The sequence below is a fragment of the Mobula hypostoma genome, chromosome 6 (assembly GCF_963921235.1).
Source record: "Mobula hypostoma chromosome 6, sMobHyp1.1, whole genome shotgun sequence".
NCBI lineage: Eukaryota > Metazoa > Chordata > Chondrichthyes > Myliobatiformes > Myliobatidae > Mobula > Mobula hypostoma.
In genome coordinates this window covers 118928376-118946491 of record NC_086102.1, presented here as the reverse complement: position 1 = coordinate 118946491, position 18116 = coordinate 118928376, and the positions used below count along the sequence as shown (strand labels likewise).

The following is an 18116-nucleotide window of genomic DNA, read 5'->3' as shown; positions in this document are numbered from 1 at the left end:
TTCAAAAACAGTGTTTAATCTATATTTAAATTAAGAATGCTCATGAATGCTGCTAACATGACACTGTGTGTCTGTGATGCTGCTGCAAGTACGAATCACTTTGCACCTGTGCATACATACAAAAATAATCTTAACTTTGGTTTTGGTTTAAAGCTGCTTTTCATGCTGTAATATTACTGCAGTGTAGAGCTGCACTATGCAGGAAAAATTATGCATGCCCTATAGTTGCATTACTGGCTTCCAATGTGATTCCAGTGATTGATGATGTGTGACAGCTTTTAAGTAGTCACTTTGATTGTTTATATGGGAGTGTTAATTTCTGTTAAATGCAGTAATTAGGATTAGCCTCATAATGGAACAGCTGAGGCACTTGCCTGAGGTTCACACCCACAGAACTGGAGTGCTAAATCCTAGTGAAAGATGACAGCTCAATCCCCTAGCCAGTGTAGGTGATGATGAGTTTTTATCAGTTCCTAGAGAAGCTCCTCTGCTGCTTTCAAGGATTCATAATCTGCTCACCCCCAATCACCCATCTACGCTAGATCCTTAGCTGCTGGTAATTGTTCCTTCAGTTAGGCTTAAAAACGTGTCACACTCCTGCCCGTTACCTGCTGTAGAGGGACTTTCAGTATTCCTTGTTTTTTCTGTGTGGAGCTTTGGGCCACTTTTGATGCTTACCAAAATGAGATTAGGGGGAAGGGTTTGATGTTGATGGGGATAGCACAAACAAACACTGTGGCGGAAATTCCACTTTTATCAAAGTATTAACTCTACTTAGAAAATAATATAGAGTGGAACTACTTCCAATTGGTTAGTGATTTCACCCTCTCTTGCCCCCTCGCCTGTGACTTGCCTCCAATCTTTCCACAAAAACTTTCTCTTTACACAATCTCTCCTACTCACATCAAGGGCCACTTTCTCATCTGTCATGTTGTGATCTACAGTTTTCATCAGCCCTGATTATTCTCCTCACCGTACACATTGCTTCCTCCCCTCTTCAAGCCCTACTTATTCCAAATCTCTCCTGTCACTAACGAGAACTCGTTCAAGCAGCCAATTGCCGAACTTTTGTCTCATAAATCTCATTTGTCACAATCTTAATTTACTTAAGTTTTCTTAGTTGTGTGCCGAGATGATACACAGCCTTTCAGAATGTGAGCGGATCAAATCATAAAAACTTTTTTTGTCATCTTACTTTCAGTGTAGAAGATTGAGTAACAGTATATTTGTGAAATTTAAAACGTTGGGCATAAGGTAAATACAGGGAAACTTCATCCCCGATGGAGGTACTCGGTAGGGTTGCCAACTGTCCTGTATTTTCCGGGACATCCCGCATATTGGGCAAAATTGGTTTGTCCCATACGGAACCGCCCTTGTCCCATATTTTCCCTGCTAAGGTAGAGTGTTCCTATGAAACAATTTGTAAGCCGAAACGGTGTAAAGTGCAGAAGCAATTACCATTTATTTATATGGGAAAAATTTTTGAGCATTCCCAAACCCAAAAAATAACCTACCAAATCATACCAAAAAACACATAAAACCTAAAATAACACTAACATATAGTAATAGCAAGAATGATATGATAAATACACAGCCTATATAAAGTAGAAATAATGTATTACACAGGTATCAGAATTCAGAAGATTAAGCCAAAACTGATTTGTAGAAAAGAAATTGGCACATACACGCATGCGCACTTCACGTACGCGCACGTCACACATGCGCACACAGGTGTCCGCGCAAGGCTTCATGGTCATGGTAGTCTTTCTCAGGGTAAACACAAGTGTGCTGTATTTGACTGCTACTTTTGTCCCTTATTTGGGAGTGAGAAAGTTGGCAACCCTAGTACTCTGTGATATACAGATATAGGGCGACACAATAGCGTAGTGGTCAGTGTAATGCTATTACACTGCCAGAGGGCTCGGTTCAATTCCTGCTGCAGTCTGTATGTTCTCCTTGTGATTGTGTGGGTTTCCTCCATGTGCTCCGGTTTCCTTCCCTATTCCAAAAATGTACGGATTAGCAGGTTAATTGGTCACATGGGTGTAAATGAGCTCGTTGGGCCAGAAGGTCCTTTTACCGTGCTGTATCTCCAAATAATTTACAATGGAAATTGATCTTCAGAGAGAAACAATGAAGCACTTTCTGAAGGACAAAATCTGGGCTCTCTCAAATGGCCGGACCAGTTTCAGAAGTCAGATTGTTAGAGAAAGGTGTCAATGATATGGGATGAATGGGAGGTACAATTCGTCCTTGAACTAACAAAACAGCAGAGCAGGCACAAACATCTGCCTGCTCCTAGTTCCCTTTTCCCAGCACATTGCTTTCCCAGCCTTCACTAAACATGCAAACACGAGGAAATCTGCAGATGCTGGAATTTCAAGCAACACACATAAAAGTTGCTGGTAAACGCAGCATGCCAGGCAGCATCTCTAGGAAGAGTGTTACATACCCCGTAACTGGGTTGCCAAACCAGCAGAAATGGATCACTCAGTTGGAGTCTGGAGTACTAGAACTAAGAAAGTTTTATTAAAGAAACAAGCAACACAGTAACCAAAAGGATAATAAATGCAACAATTCAACAATGATAACCACACATGTGCACAGAATTAAGATAACAGCATCAATCAAGCTCTATCGTTGTCTAGGGGTAAATGACCAATTTCAAAATGACTCGAAGTTCAGTTCGCAGTAATCGTTGCCATGGCGATGGACAAGGTGGGGGAAGAGAGACAGAGAGAACAACTCATCATTCAGCACAGCTTCACTCACAGACCAGCGAGATTGCTCACGAGCAACTTTTGGGCGGGTCCTTGGTGATGTCACCTGAGGTCACCGACTGTGACCCCTCCTCCAGATGCGGTCGATCCTCTGCAGTGAACCCGGCACCCAGGCAAGGGCGGACACACACCGGGTTCCCGCTGATCGTACCTTTCCACCCTGTGCGTTGTCCGGTACTTCTCACCACTCGTGAGAGGCGCACCGCTTCCAGGGTCTCGTTACCTCGGGTGGCATGTGTGTCTGTCTTAGCGAACCTGTCCCTTTTTATCCCCCTGCTGGGGTATCGCCTGTCCATCACTTCAAACAGTTCAGGGTTCAAAGGGGGGGAGCCGCTCCAGACAGCTCTCTCTCCCACATCCCTTCATTACACATCTCCAGACGCTGCTCCATTGTTCCTTATCTCTCCTTCCCCTGAGGGCAGGTGGCAGACCAACTGCTGATGCCACTGATGCTAGCCCAGGCCAGCAAACATCTTAATTTTATGTGTATTCTCGTAACAAGAGGTACAGTCGATATTTCGGGCCGAGACCCTTCATCAGGACTAACTGAAAGAAGAGCTAGTAAGAGATTTGAAAGTGGGAGGGGGAGGGGGAGATCCGAAATGATAGGAGAAGACAGGAGGGGGAGGGATGGAGCCAAGAGCTGGACAGGTGATTGGCAAAAGGGATATGAGAGGATCATGGGACAGGAGGCCTAGGGAGAAAGAAAGGGGGAGGGGGGAAGCCCAGAGGATGGGCAAGGGGACAGAGGGAGAAAAAGGAGAGAGAGAAAAAAAAATTAATAATAATAAATGAATAAATAACAGATGGGGTATTAAGGGGAGGTGGGGCATTAACAGAAGTTAGAGAAGTCAATGTTCATGCCATCGGGTTGGAGGCTACCCAGATGGAATATAAGGTGTTGTTCCTCCAACCTGAGTGTGGCTTCACTAAACATGTTGGAATTTCTTCATAGTTTACTGGCCCTTGCTCCATTCTACCAAAATAATCATGGCTCAGGAATCATTATGATGAGCAAATATAACTACTTCCTACGGCAAACTGTTTTCTTTAATTTGTCTCTTTTTTTATCTCAAATTATGCAAAATGCTAACAGATTTTTATATTACTGGCATAAAGACATCGCTTCAACCAAAAATGATCTGATTCAGTTCAGCATCCGGCATTATCATCCTCTCAAAACTCATCATTAAGCACCAAAAACTGGGCCTCGGTAGCTCCCTGTGCAACTGGATCCTCACTAGCAGATTCCAGTCAGAGCAGATTGACAACAATGTTTCTTCCACACTCACCATCAAAACATTTATTACCCTACAACCATCAGGTTCTTGAACTGGTGTGGATAATTTCATTCACCACTACTCTGGACTGAATCTACAACCAACAGACTCACTTTCAAAGATTCTTCACAACTTATGTTCTCAGTATTATTTTTATTTACACAATATTCTTTGTTGTTTGTCAGTTTTTGTCTGCTTATGTAGTTTTTTGTTATATTCAATTGCATTTATTTTTTCTTGTAAATGCTTGCAAGAAAATGACAAGGTAATGTATGCACTTTGATACAAAATTTACTTTGAACTTTTGAAGTTTGAACTATCTAAAATCATTTCCTTCTTTTCACTGCTCTAAACTAAATCAGGTTGTTTTTAACCAAAACAGTTTAAGCAATACGAGAACCATCAGGACTATAGTAAACATAAACCAGAGCCAAACAGTCCTAATAGATTTTTTCCCCAAATTTCCAACAAATTACATTGTCTGTATTTTTTTGGGAGAAGCCTCTATCTTCATTGTTTTTGTTAACAACTTTTGCACTTTTTACCCAAACTCATGAAAACCCCCACTGGCCAGACTTCATTTGTGACATAAAATCATGTGTAAACCTCGTAGTTACATTCCACATCCCATTCCCATTCTGACATGTCTATCCACGGCCTCCTCTACTGTAAAGATGAAGCCACACTCAGGTTGGAGGAACAACACCTTATATTCCGTCTGGGTAGCCTCCAGCCTGATGGCATGAACACTGACTTCTCTAACTTCCGCTAATGCCCAACCTCCCCCTCGTACCCCATCCGTTATTTATTTTTATACACACATTCTTTCTCTCACTCTCCTTTTTCTCCCTCTGTCCCTCTGACTATACCCCTTGCCCATACTCTGGTTCCCCCCCCCCTTGTCTTTCTCCCCGGACCTCCTGTCCCATGATCCTCTCGTATCCCTTTTGCCAATCACCTGTCCAGCTCTTGGCTCCATCCCTCCCCCTCCTGTCTTCTCTTATCATTTTGGATCTCCCCCTCCCCCTCCCACTTTCAAATCTCTTACTAGCTCTTCTTTCAGTTAGTCCTGACGAAGGGTCTCGGCCTGAAACATCTACTGTACCTCTTCCTAGAGATGCTGCCTGGCCTGCTGCGTTCACCAGCAACTTTGACGTGAGTTACATTTTGTGTCCAGCTCACTCAGGAACATAGAAATGTGAATGTCACTCTGAACTGCCAATTATCAAAGTCGCCAGCAAATTGCTTAAAAGAATCATAACTCTCCTTACTTTCCAAGAAGTTGAACATTAATAGTCTATTAATGCTGCCACAGAAAAATGTTCACGGCTTAACACTGTTAACAATGCAATTATTGAAATAACTACCAATCAAGTTCTTGTGCTAAGAAATTGAACATTCTTTTTGAAATGAACTAATACTGACTAAAAATATCAAATCCAAACTTAGTATTTCCTACATTTTATTTCCCTCTATAGTTTTGCTTATTTCTCTTGAAGTGATTAATTTAATATTCAATTCAACTGCCTGCTCCTTCTCATTACTGGTTGTTTGTTTCTCAGTTCATTAATCCCCTTGGAAAAGAAATAGATTGTCGGCCACGTCTGTCACCAAGGTCCCAGGAGCCCTGCTGCTCTTATTACATTGTTATTAGCAAAATACTTCTACCTTTATAGACATGAAACTGTGAAACCCCATAATGTACAAACAGGACACACCACCAGATGCCCTGCTGCCATCAACTCTGAGCTGCCCTTTGGTGGGGGGTGGGGGGTGGAGGTGGGCCAATGTAACTTCAGACAAATATCCAGCTCTCTGTATAAACAGGAATTCTGATCATCTCTGTGGTTGAGTGGATGTGATTCCATTCCCAATCTCCACTGGGGGATTTCTTGTTGGCAGCACTTAAAAGTGACTCTTTTTCTCAGTGCTCTCTGTTGGAAAATCTCATAAAATGTAGAAATATGGCACTATCACATTTTCTGAGACAAGAGGGCTTTGCAGGAGGTGGGTCTCGTGTGGAGAATAAAGAAAACAAAATTGCAATACAAGTAAAGTGTTAAATGTTGGAATAAAATACTAAGGGACTTTGACATTATTTGTAACTTCAATTCTTCAGAGTAAACACTAAACTGGGGAATAAATGAATTTAAATAATTTACAAGTTGAAATAGCTGGGCTAAACTGAATCATTATGGAATGTAGCATTATTTTTGCATAGAAACAATTGTTTTTTGGTGGGTAAAATGGTCCCTATATCTAAACCAGTCAACAATTATTCTTTTATGTAAAAAATGTTTCTGAATGGGGATGCTAACACAATTGGGTGTTAAGCTTCTTTCATCTAATTACCCTTGAGCTTCTTTGCAAATGAATAATTACACTGATCTGTGCACTAATAGATCCAGCAGAAAGGGTAATAAATTATTTTCAAATAAGATAAAATCAAGCATGACATTGTCTAATTAATTTTGAGGAGTTTTTTTGAGAGAAGAATACAGGCTTCCGCAGGGAAATTGGCTATTCATTGTGCAACTAATATCACATGATCGGTAGAAAGCAAAGAACCCACCTGCACCTTGTCTGGAGGCTGACAACTCCCTATAACCAGGTAGGTAATAATCTATCTTCCAGCTTTGTTCCAATTCTGCACGGTCCTTCTGTGAAAAGCAATCATGTGCAATTATTCATTTTGTATAAAGGTTCTACAACTCAGGTCTTCTGGTCAAATTAAACTAAGGATTTTTACATGCACCATTTTAAGACTGTGACAGAATAGCTCCCTGTATTTAATAAGTGTAATATGTGTAAGTTATTAAATCAGTACATTGGTGTGTTGCTGGATTAAAACAGTGCTATTAGATGAGGCTTTCATGTTATCAATATGAGGCTTTTTTTCCAGGACATCTCTAATGTTCTCCTTGATCTGAAAGCATGGCTTTCTTTCAGCTGTGATCTTGCACCTCCTCTGTTTCTTGCATTTCTACTTTCCTTCTGCACGGTACAAAGATAGGGGTCTCATGGTCCTTATCTTTCACACTATGAGCCTCAACATTCAGCATACGTCATCAATTTGCCAATGGCAAAGTAATTCCACCACCAGCCACATCTTCTGCCTTCCACAGGGACCACACCCTTTTTGACTCCCGGATCTGCTCAGACCTCCACAACCATCCCTCCCTTACTCCAAAACTTTCCTCTGCCTTTACCATAGATGTAGCACTTGACCTTACACCTCTCCCTTACCACCATCCAGGGACCTAAACAATTCTTCAAGGTGCAACAAAGGTTCACATGCATCTCCTCCAACCTTGTCTACTGCATTTGGTGCTTTCAATGTACCTTCCCCTACATTGGGAGACCAGGTGCAGACTCGGTGATCATTTTCCAGAACACCTACACACTCTCCACACCGGCCTGAACTCTGCACTCTCTCCTGAACTCCCAGTTGCGACCATTTCAACTCCCCACCCCATTCCCACACTGACCTGCTATTCTTGGTCTTCTCTATTGCCAGGATGAATCTCTATGCAAGCTAGAGGAACAACACCATGGGTAGTCTTGTCAGGAATGAGCTGCCAAGGGTTGTAGTGGAGACAAATACAACAATGATATTCAAGAGGTTTTTAGATGGCACATGAATGTGCAAGAAATGGAAGAGTACGGACTTTGTGTAGACAGAAGAGATTAGTTTAGTTACGTATTTGATTTCTCATTCAATTATTTCACAACAACGTCATGGGCTGAAGAGTCTACTCCTGTGTAAGAAACTGAAGCTGCTACCTTCTGAGTTAATGCCAAGTGTGCTCAGAATTATGGCCTATCGGCCTTTGTGATTTCATGGAAAATATTCTCAAGCGGTTTTCTGTCCCTAAGGGAAAGAGCTAACAGGTTCAAATTGATATAAACAAATCACATATAATGATGTTTGAGAGGAATTTATTGTTAACTGAACAGTAGACTGCTCACTGATTGGAACAAGTCCTAAAACAGACAGGCTTGCCGAGAACTTCCACCTTCCCTAACTTCTGCCCAACCTTCCCGAAATGCATTATTTATTACTGAAAGCCCAAGAGAAACAAAGCTGTCCTTGTTGCTTCAGCTCTTGCTTCTATTTAAGCCAGAAATATGCCAAATTTCCTTTGATGTAGGAGGAAGTAGAGGTGCTGGTATGCTTTTTTGACCATAATGTCTACTTGGTTCGACTAGGATAAATTGTTGGTGTTATTCACATCTGGAAACTTGAAGGTCTCAACCTCTTCACCCTCAATAAAGACAGAGATGTGTATAGCATCCTGTTTTCTGAAGTCAATGAGCAGCTTATTTGTTTTCCTGACATTGAGGAAGGATGCTGTTTTGATACCATAGAACAAGGTTTTCTGTATCCTTCCTGAACTCCATGTTATCACTGTTTGAGATCTGGCCAACTATGTTAGTGCAGATTCTGGTTGCGCAGTCATAAATGAACAGGGAGTAAAGTAGGGGGTTGAGTATGCAGCTTTGCAAGACATTATGTTGAGGACAATCGTAGCAGAGGTGTTGCTACCTATCCAGAACTAATTATGGTCTGTTGACCAGAAAGCCAAGAATCCAGCTGCAGAAAGTGGTGCTGATTCCTAATTCAGAGAGCTCAGAAAAGAGGGTTTTGGAATTATGATATTAATAGGAGCCTGACATGAGTGTCTTTGTTTCCATGGATGAGTGTAAAGTCAGGGACATGGAGAGGAAGTGAGAGAGCAAGAGACTGAGTATAGAAAGAAAAGCAAGGATGTGGGTAAAGGTGAGAGAAAGAGAAGAAACAGATGAACTATAGAGGGAGAGAGTTGGATGAAAACGAGGGAGGGAAGGAGGCAAAGTGAGAGAAGTAGTAGAGTGGGAGATAATTTCAGAGGAGATGAGGAATAAGGTAAAGATAAGGCTAAGGGAGGAGTAGGAGAAGATATAGAAGAAGAAAAATAAGAGTGAGGCAAGTATGAGGAGAGAGAAAGAGAAGGAATAATAGGGAGAAAATTGGGGGAGGTGGGAGAGGGAGGGAAAGTCGATGAGAGAAAAGGAGAGGAAAAAAAGATGAGAGGCACTGATACCCCACTGGGTCCATGTTAGGCTCAATCGTATTGTGAAGAGAGGATGGTTAGCACCCAAGTGCTGCAGTATCCGAGACTAGAACCGAGACACGATATGAAACTGAAATGAAGGCAGGGGTCAAATCTAGACGCTAGACAAGAATCCAATGTTGAGCTGATGATTGAGCACCAAAGCTCAGTTCAGATGCTCTTTAAGTATTAAAATCCTGGCACTACAACATGACAACTAACTAGTGGGGCAACTACAACATGACCACTAAGTAGTGGGGCGAGCCTGATTCCTTAAAGCGGCTGCACCAGCTAGCCATATTCCGGAGAGTTAAGAGCATCTAAACCCCAGAGGCTGGCATAATAGAGTGCATGTTGTAACAATTCCTGAAACATTAAGGGTGTATAATCAGGCTCCTGTATCTCCTCCTTGCTGGTAGCAATGAGAAGAAGGCATGTCCTTGGAGATGGAGTCCTTAATGAGGAATCACCTTTTGAAGATGTCCTCGATGCTGGGGAGACCAACGCCCAAGGCGGAGCTGACAGAGTTCACAACTTTCCCCAGCTTTTTCCGATCCTGAGCAGTGGCCCCTCCACACTGGACGGTGATGCAGCAGTTAGCATGCTCTCCGCGGTGAATCTGTAGAAATTTGCGAGTGTATTTGGTGACATCCTCAAAGTACCAGTGAAAGATAGACACTGTAGTAGTGTCTTCTTTGTAATTACATCAAAATGTTAAGCCCAAAAAAGATCCTCAGAAATGTCGACACCCAAGAACTTGAAACTGCTCACTTTTTCCACTTCTGGCTCTCTTTATTTCATTTATTTTTTTTCCTCCTCAGTCTTTTCTCGCCTTCTTCACGTTTTTTTGCTCTCTCCATCACCCTCTTCACCAGGTCTCTTTCCTCAGAACTTTGCACCACCTTGCTCTCCGCTCCCATCAGCCAGCTCCCTCTATACCTCCTCCCACCCTTGCCTGCCTCACTTCCCCTTCACTTTCTCCACTTGCTCCCTTCTCTTCCCACATTCCCCTCAACTCAGCGGTCAGGGCGAGAAGCCTGTGTGCCAACCTGTGAAAGTTATTTTGTTTTATCTCACTATCATTAAATAGTTTTTGATTTTAGTTATTTTAGATAACTTAATTTTTGTTTACTTAACTTGAATTCAAAAAATTGTTTCACTTTTAAATGGCTCTATATGTCAGGGACAATTAAAAGCTAAATTCAGTAACGGGTTTTACAGCCAACTACACCAGCTTTACCAGCTGTCACAGAGTCTTAGTAATCATGATCATCCTTACTACACTTTCAGAGGCCTCCTTACCATTCAGACAGACCATGAACTGATATCCAGCTCAGCTAACTGTTGAGTAGGCGAGACAACTAGTGTGGGCTGCTTCCTGTATTTTGGATAGCTTGATTTGAAAAGAAAATCATGATCATGCTGGCCATAGTAGAAGTAAAACCCGGTTACAGCAAAGAAACACATCATTCCATGGAAACTACTCTCATCTGAAGGGCTAGATCAAATGAGAACATTCAATCCTTTAAGTCCTAGGTAGTTCATGAAGAAAAGAATCCCACTTTTTCTCACTATGGGAGTTAATTGTCAGAGGACTACTATGACCCATATACAGAGCTGCAGCTTTTTTTATAAAGGTAACCTTCTAATAATTATTAGATACATATTTAATCCTAGCAGTAATGAGATAAGCTCATTACTTTGACAAACTGCACAAATCACTAAACTATTGACATACGACAGGCATTTAAACAGAGATCATTTAACAATTGTGGCTTATTTTATTTTAATAAAAATCATTATTTTTTCATCTTTCTTCCGGGACTTTAATATTTCAATTTGGAACTCTAAGCTTGTTTAGTTATGAATATTACCCTAGGAACCTCTACACACATTGTCTCTACTTAAATGATGAAGCCAAAGATGTTTCTTCAATTGGATGAGGCCATTTACACCCAAAACACATTCCTTTCATCCATATGACATGCTAGGGAGAACAACACTGCCTGAATATTGATGGTTACTGGTGTAGAGTGGCCTTCAAACAAATGAGGAAAGGGTGATGTGCTGGCCATGGGAAGTAAATGGTGTCTGGCATCATATATGTTACCAGAATATGGAAACCCTTCTCCTTTTCCGATTAAAAATGTACATTATTGCTTGCAACCTTTAAGGATAATTGGTTAAGAAGTACATTGAAGTAAGGGTTCAAATCTTAGTGCATGTCATAAACATAAGAGATTCTCACAATCAACACTCACAAGGAACTATACCAGTATAATCACTCATCTTTGGCGTCACATCAGGTCCAGCAATTTGACAAAGAGCAATGCATCAAGTGCTCCAAGATATCCCAGGAACACAGTTACCTTGATGACATCATCGTGATTGGCAAAAATGATAAAAAAGCACCTCCAGAACCTTGCTAAAGTGCTTACCAGGCTGAGTGAGTCTGGTCTGCAGGCAAAGAGAGAGATATGTGAGTTTTTCAAGAATGAAATTTCATGCTGTGGACATGTCATTGACAAGCATGGCTTACATAAGTCACAAGAGAAGACTGAAGCAGTGTTATAGGCATCCAAATCAGAAAATGTTTCACAATTCAGGTCATGTAAACTACTACACCGGTTTCTCTCAAACATTGCTACAGTGCTGCATCCTTTGAATGCACTGTTACAGACAGGAGCAAAGTGGGAATAGTCAGAAAGATGTGAAAGAGCGTTCAAGGAAACAGAGACTAATAACATCCGATGAACTGCTCACCCATTATGACCCATCCCTGCCCATCAGACTGGCATCCGATGTGCCCCCTTATGACATTGGAGCCATTTTGTCACATATTATGAAAGATGGTTCTGAACGTCCGATTTGCTTCAAGATCATTGACGAGCGTAGAATGCAACTACGCACAGGTCAACCGAAAGGCCCTTAGTCGACTATAGGAAATAAAGAAGTTCCACCACTACCTCTACGGACAAACGTTTACGCTAGAGACAGATCACCAGCCACTTGTGTCGGTTTTCACTACCAGGAAGGGAATTCCAATGGTGACTGCTACTCGGTTACAATGTTCGGCACTATTCCCAGGAACCCACTCTTATGGCACAGAGATCAAGGGTGCCAAACAACACAGCAACTGAAGAACTAAAGTCTTCAAACTGTGACCCAGCAGAAATGCTCCACAGCGCAGTGGTGGTCCAGTTGCTAGTGACAAATTGCGAAGTACAAAGGGAAACAAGGAATGACCTGACATTCCCAAAGTCTATGAAATCACCACGCAAGGATGGCCAGCTCATGGTAACCCTATGTTTCCAGAGTTCTCAGTGAGACAAGACCAACTGTCAGTATGTCAAAGAACGCTGATGTGTGGGTCTCATGTTGTGGTTCCCTCTAAACTGTGCACCAGTTAGAAAATATGCATGAAGGACATTTGCGTACAGTCAGGATGAAGAGTCTCAGCAGGAGCTACATGTGATGGCCAGGAATAGATAAGCAGATTGAAGACTTGGCCGGAAGTTGTTTGGGATGCTGAAAAATTCAAGATGGGAGTGGCCATCTTCACTTTGGCAAAGAGTACGTACTGCCTTTTCTGGACCATTCATGGACTCCATGTTTCTGTGAGTGCTCATTCGAAGTGGCCAGAGGTCATTCAATGAAGTCAACACCCTCAGCAAAGACTGTCTCCTCTCTGAGGATTATCTTTGCCAAAAACGGCTTACCAGAACAAATTGAGATTGACAACAGACCACAATACACGTCAGAAGAATTTCAACTGTTCAGAAAGAAAAATAGCATCAGACATTTTAAGTCAGCTCCTCACCACCCAGCAATGAATGGGTTAGCTTAAGGTTTATTCAAACCTTCAAGAAGTCCATTAAAGTAATGGACAAGGAGGACATACCTCTACAGAACAAAAACTTCTCTTTTGTGTATTGGAACTCTGTTCATGTGTCAACAAATCAAATGTTGTTCATGAACTGGAGTCTGAGATCTCGCATTGACCTCCTGAAACCAGATCTATAGAGGTACAAAATAAACAGCTCAGCCAGTTGCCAAGTGAACTGGCAAGGAGCTTTGAGATTGGACAGGAAGACCATGCACGTGATTACTGGGAAGACAAGTGGACACCTGGTAGGATAGCTACAAGTACTGGACCACTAATGCACACGGTGGATGTTGGAGGTCAGACATGGAGACGTCATGTGGACCAGATATTAGATGCTCAACCGAGCACACACTGGAGTCGACTGCATCCAACAAGATGGACACATTACAGTCACCGGACCTATCTCTCAATGGTGATGTCACTGACAGCAATGTGACACTGGAAACTTAGACAAGACGCCTACCAAACTGGATGCCACTACGCTGGTCCAGAAACACTATCCTGAAAGAAACAGAGCGCCACCCTAAAGATTGAATCTTTAGAACTGTGAAGTTAGTTAAGGACTATTATTGTGAAAGCATACTTTTGAAATGTGGGTTATGAGAGGGAAATTGAATGTTTTCTACATATACAGTTTATGTTGCATTAATCTAAAGGGGGAGGAAGTGTAATGTATGGATCTATTGTTTTTAGAGCAATGACCCTCCTTTGCAATACGTATTGATCTGTTGTCTGCACATGTGCTGTTCTCTATGCATGTGCATTGTTTTCTCTCTCTCTCGTTGCAATGTGAATACACCAGTTAAAGCCATCGCTCGTGTGTGTACTTTCATTTAATTGATATGTAGTTGTGTACAGATACAACAGAAGAGTTCTTGAAAGTGAGCCCATGGGTTGTGGGAACAGTTCAGTGATGGGACGAGTGAAGTTATCCCCTCTGGTTCAATAGCCTGATCCAGGTTAATGGGTAATAACTGTTCCTAAACCTGGTGGTGTGGGTGCTCAGGCTCCTGTACCTTGTTCTTGATGGCAGCAATGAGAAGCGAGTATGACCTAAGTGGTGGGGGTCTTTGATGATAGATTCTGCTTTCCTGCAACAGCACTCTGTGCAGATGCGCTCAATGGTGGAGAGTGCTTTACCTGTGATGGACTAGGCCATATCCACTACTTTTTGTAGGATTTTCTATTGAAAGGGCATTGTTTCCATACCAGGCCATGATGCAACCAGTCAATATACTCTCTCTCACACCTCTATAGACATCTGTCAAAATTTTAGATGTCACGCTGAATCTTCGCAAACTTATGAGGAAGTAAAGGCACTGATGTGCTGGGCCCAGGACAGATCCTCCGAAGTGATAACACTGAGGAATTTAAAGTTGCTGACATTCTCCACCTCTGATGCCCAATGAGGACTGGCTCATGGTCCTCCAATTTCCTCCTCCTGAAGTCAATAATCAGCTCCTTGGTCTTGTTGACACTGAGTGAGAGGTTGTTGTTGTGGCTCCACTCAGACAGATTTTCAATCTCCCTCCTATATGTTGATTTGTCACCACCTTTGATTTGACCAAGGACAATAGTCTCATTAGCAAACTTAGATATGGCTTGGAGTTGTGCTTAGCCTCACAGTCATAAGTATAAAGTGAGAAGAGCAGGAAGCTAAACACACAGTCTGTGATGCATCTGTGCTGATGGAGATTGTGGAGAAGATATTGTTGCCCATCAGAAATGACTGGGGTCTGCAAGAGAGGAAATCAAGGATCCAATTGCACTAGGAGGTATTGAGGCCAAGGTCTTGATGCTTATGGATTAGTTTTAAGGAGATGATAATATTGAATGCTAAGCTGTAGTCAATAGAGAGCATCCTGATGTATGTATCTTTGCTGTCCAGATGTTCTAGGGTTGAATAAGGAGCCAATGGAATGGCATCTGCTGTGGTGGTAGGCAAATTGGAGCAGATCCAAGTCTCTTCTCAGGCAGGATTTGTTATGTTTCATCACCAAGCTCTCGCAGTGGATGTAAGTGCCACTGAATGATAGTAATTGAGGCAGGTTACCATGTTCTTTTTAGGCATCTTTCTTAAGGGTCATCAATAAACTTTAGTCAGATTGTCAGCTCCACCTGAAATCACAATGTCAGCTACTGCCCAGTGTTAACAATCTTACCAGGGCATTTCAAATCTATGCATGCAATCTGGGCAGATTATTGCACTTTCCCAGGAAATGGCTTTTGGCCAAGGTATTAAACCACCTACTTTCTCACGGGGACAGATAAGATCCTTAGCATTGTTTCAAAGAAGAGCAGGGGAGCACACTGTGTTTTCCTAATCAATACTTAATCGAAGCTGATTACCAAAAACAGATTAAGATGCCATTATTATAGATTCATGCAGTCAATGAAAATTACAGTCCTCCTGGTCCATAGACTCTATGCTTCCAAGTAGTTGTTTCTTTTAACACTAATTGTACCCTAACGCAATTTATTGTCCCCAAGTTCTCAGTTCCTGCCATTCATTTACACACTAGGGGCAATTCATTGTAGTCAGTTAAGCTATCAAACTACATTTTTTGGGGGGATGCAGGAGGAATCAGGAGTATCTGCAGGAGACTAAGTAGTCACAGGAGAATGCAAATTCCACGCAGAGAGCACCAGAGATGGGAATTGAATGATTGGACCCTAATCATAGGAGGAGCAAGGTAGCAGTGCACATAGCAAAAATACATTACATGAATGACTCACCATCTATGAAGTGCCAAATCTATAAAGGGGACACTGCTGCTAATCAACCAACAAGTGCTTGACCCTTCTATCATTCCCCAAGCTGAGGAAGAACTCTTTAACCTTTGCACTTCGTGATTTAATGTTATAAGTTGTTGAATCCTTTCAACAGAACATCGAGGTTTTCAGCTCATTCTAGTCTTCTATTTATTTACTTCATGTTAACTTGTTACTACTTCACACCTTTGCCAGGAGTATTGTGGACAGAGTGGAAAAGATGGGAGAAGTATGGTACAGATTATGAAGCACAATTGGAACCAAACACCACTTGTGACTGCATAAGGGACTGAGAGTGAGCTGCTGTGCTACAGGTGGATTGGGGACAGCATGTGAACAAAATCTCACCAGAACCCGGCAAACCAAATTGGAATTTACATTTTTGAAACAAAGTTACAAAATTGCTTAATATTCTAGGGTTTTTTTGTCAGTTGCATGAGAATTCTGGATATATAAATACCAGAGATATGTGTTTACTGTGGTTGGTGTGGGAGGAATGGGTAGACAAGAGGTGCAGAAGGGTATGGTAGGGGATGGACTCTAGAGCTGGGAATAAGGGTACAGGAGGGACTTGAGAAGAAAGTGCAGAGAATAAGTGAGCGAGTCCCAGTATTAGAATTAATGGATGTGTTTCTACCCTACCTACTATGTCTCTCTCTCTCTCTCTCTCTCTCTCTCTCTCTCTCTCTCTGTATTAATACCTTCCCTCTTTTCTCTCTTCTTTATCTCCCACTTCTTTTCACTCCCTCATTTCAGTTACTTCCATTGCACTCTCCCTTTTGCTCCACTTTCTAACCCACTCCCTCTTCTATCAGCTCCCACTTCTCTCTCTGACACATTCTATTCTGCTCTCTCTTCCTTTCCTATCCCTTCCTCTTCTTCCCTTTCAAAACCTTTGCACCTCCTTTCTCCTCCACATGTCCCTCCTATTGACATGTCCCTTTTCCTCCCCCTCTCTTCCCTCGTCTCTCTCCACCGTCAAACTTTCCTCTACTCATCTTTTCTCTCACTCCATCTTCTCTGCCTCTCAAAACCTACCTCCTTCCCTCCACATTGCACTGCCTTTGTTGCATCTCATCCAAGTATATTCTTATCATGGAGATTCAGAAATGAGTGTGGCCAGGTAAAATGATGATGAGCCACGATGCCAGATGCCAGTCAGTGAATGATGAAAAGTAGGGTTACATAAGAAGCCAATTAGAGGAATGTAGAAATCCAAGGGTTATGGGATTGGAAGAGATAACAAGAAGATTTGACCACAATGACAATTTTAAATTATATTTATCAAACCTATGAAGTGTTGGATCCTAATGCTTTTGCGATCCAAAGGTTCTTCAGAAGTCAAGAATGAGGCATAAAACATGTTGCTTATGATCATTTTAAGTGTTACAAGAATGAAAAATGAACAAGAGCTGAGAGAACAAAGAAAAGACAAAGGAGAAAGCAGCTGTGGCTGTCTCGTACTCACTGGAGAAAACAAAAATTCCAGTGATAACAATTAACCTGTAAAATGAAACCTGCTCCTGAAAACTAAGAGGTTTCTCAAAAAATACAGAAGCAAGTGTATTACTGGAAAATTCATTGAACAATTATATGCAGAGTGAAGGGGAATGAGAGAAGGGATTTAATAGAGATATGCAGCAGAAAATTACGAGGTGTATAGATAGGGTAAATGCAAGCAATTTTTTTCCCCCTAAGGTTTGAAGTGAGACTAGAACTAGAGGTTATGGGTTAAGGGTGAAAGGTGAAATGTTCAAGAGGAACACAAGGGGAAACTTCTTCATTCAGAGGGTGGTAAAAGTGTGGAACTAACTGCCAATGGAAATGGTGAATGTGGGTTTTATTCTAGTATTTAAAGGAAATTTGGATAGATATGTGGAGGGGAGGGATATGGAGAGCTGTCGTCCTGGTGCAGGATGATGGGATGAGGCAGATTCAGAATTCAACATGGACAAGATGGGCTGAAGGGCCTGTTTTCTGCTGTAGTGTTCTATGACTCTATGTATATAGATGATTATTTAAAAATAGAAGCAAACATAGGAACGTTAAACTACAAGAAAAATAACAATCCCAATCCAACATTAGACAAAGCATTTTTCATTTGACCACTTAGAATTGAAAGCAAAGCATTTTTCTTTGGGCCACTCAAAAATATTGGTACTCTATTGTTTAACAGTGTAATTAAAACTGTGATTAACTTGCAATTATTTTTTTTAATTGCATGATTTATCTTTTTAATCGTGATTAGTTTTGATGTTAATTACGTTAATGAACACAAATGAATCTTCTCTGCAGATTTTGGCTG

The 18116-nt window shown here is 41.7% G+C and overlaps 1 long non-coding RNA gene across 1 annotated transcript in view; it reads right to left on the bottom strand.

The window, feature by feature from the left end:
* The window catches only part of LOC134347630 (uncharacterized), a 99825-nt gene that overhangs the window by 57383 nt on the left and 24326 nt on the right, over positions 1 to 18116 (bottom strand). Inside the window, exon 3 of the long non-coding RNA XR_010018211.1 lies at positions 6633 to 6720. This is a non-coding gene — a long non-coding RNA (uncharacterized LOC134347630). The remainder of the gene's footprint in view (positions 1 to 6632; positions 6721 to 18116) is intronic.